We start from the raw sequence: 1,993 nt of genomic DNA on the forward strand, positions 1-1,993 counted from the left end.
GTACCTAGCGACTGGAAGAAAGCGCAGGTCGTTCCCATTTTCAAGAAGGGTCATAAATCAGATGCGAATAATTATAGGCCTATTTCGCTTACGTCAATCTGTTGTAGAATAATGGAACATGTTTTGTGTTCTCGTATTATGACGTTCTTAGATAATACAAATCTCCTTCATCATAACCAACATGGATTCCGCAAACAGAGATCATGTGAAACTCAGCTCGCCCTATTTGCCCAAGAAATTCACAGTGCCGTAGACACTGGCGAGCAGATTGATGCCGTATTCCTGGACTTCAGGAAGGCATTTGATACGGTTCCGCACTTACGTTTAGTGAAAAAAATACGAGCTTACGGAATATCGGACCAGGTTTGTGATTGGATTCAGGATTTCCTAGAAGAAAGAACACAACATGTCATTCTTAACGGTTCAAAATCTGCAGATGTAGAGGTAATTTCGGGAGTACCGCAAGGAAGCGTGATAGGACCTTTATTGTTTACAATATACATAAATGACTTAGTTGACAACATCGGTAGCTCCGTGAGGCTATTTGCAGATGACACGGTTGTCTACAAGAAAGTAGCAACATCAGAAGACTCGTACGTACTCCAGGAAGACCTGCAGAGGATTAATGCATGGTGCTACAGCTGGCAGCTTTCCCTAAACGTAGATAAATGTAATATAATGCGCATACAAAGGGGCAGAAATCCATTCCAGTACGATTATGCCATAGGTGGTAAATCATTGGAAGCGGTAACGACCGTAAAATACTTAGGAGTTACTATCCGGAGCGATCTGAAGTGGAATGATCGCATAAAACAAATAGTAGGAAAAGCAGGCGCCAGGTTGAGATTCATAGGAAGAATTCTAAGAAAATGTGACTCATCGACGAAAGAAGTAGCTTACAAAACGCTTGTTCGTCCGATTCTTGAATATTGCTCATCAGTATGGGACCCTTACCAGGTTGGATTAATAGAAGAGATAGACATGATCCAGCGAAAAGCAGCGCGATTCGTCATGGGGACATTTAGTCAGCGCGAGAGCGTTACGGAGATGCTGAACAAGCTCCAGTGGCGGACACTTCAAGAAAGGCGTTACGCAATACGGAGAGGTTTATTATCGAAATTACGAGAGAGCACATTCCGGGAAGAGATGGGCAACATATTACTACCGCCCACATATATCTCGCGTAATGATCACAACGAAAAGATCCGAGAAATTAGAGCAAATACGGAGACTTACAAGCAGTCGTTCTTCCCACGCACAATTCGTGAATGGAACAGGGAAGGGGGGATCAGATAGTGGTACAATAAGTACCCTCCGCCACACACCGTAAGGTGGCTCGCGGAGTATAGATGTAGATGTAGATGTAGAAAGGGGGGGGGGGGGAGTGGAAGTGATAGACGGCATGAAGAGCAGTGGCAGCTGTTGGGTAAGAGCCCAAGAGCACGTGAACACCGTAACTTTTGGCACCTTGCTGATTTATTCCTTATTTTTCTTTGAACGCTTTAAACATAATGTAGATGGGGTAACCCTAAATAAATGGCACCTACCGCGCTGCGCTACATTGTTCCGCGACTCAGTGAAACTGAAACTTGGGATCACGATCACGGGCGCACATTCACGGGCCAAATACATACGGATTTGATGAGCAATGTAAACGGTTTACAGCACTCAACTAAAAGTTTACATCAATACCACCAGGTGATAGCGCACTGCAGCAGTCGTTTGCGTGGCATAAATCCCACGAGGCAGTTAGCACGCTGCGCAGATACGCCAATTCACTCGTTATATGGTAACATTAGATCGGACGTTAGTATATTTTATACTGACAAAAACACCTATTTTGTGAGATTCTGAATGAGATATAGTACAATAAGTTTTGGATTTTATCCAGCAGTAATCCGTTTGAGGCACTCAGAACCATAAAGCACATGATTGTCAATTGTGAGAGTGGAGCATTTATTCAATGCTTCTAAAGTCTGTTGAGCTTACGGTG

Source organism: Schistocerca piceifrons, unplaced genomic scaffold (genome assembly GCF_021461385.2).
Source record: "Schistocerca piceifrons isolate TAMUIC-IGC-003096 unplaced genomic scaffold, iqSchPice1.1 HiC_scaffold_2340, whole genome shotgun sequence".
NCBI lineage: Eukaryota > Metazoa > Arthropoda > Insecta > Orthoptera > Acrididae > Schistocerca > Schistocerca piceifrons.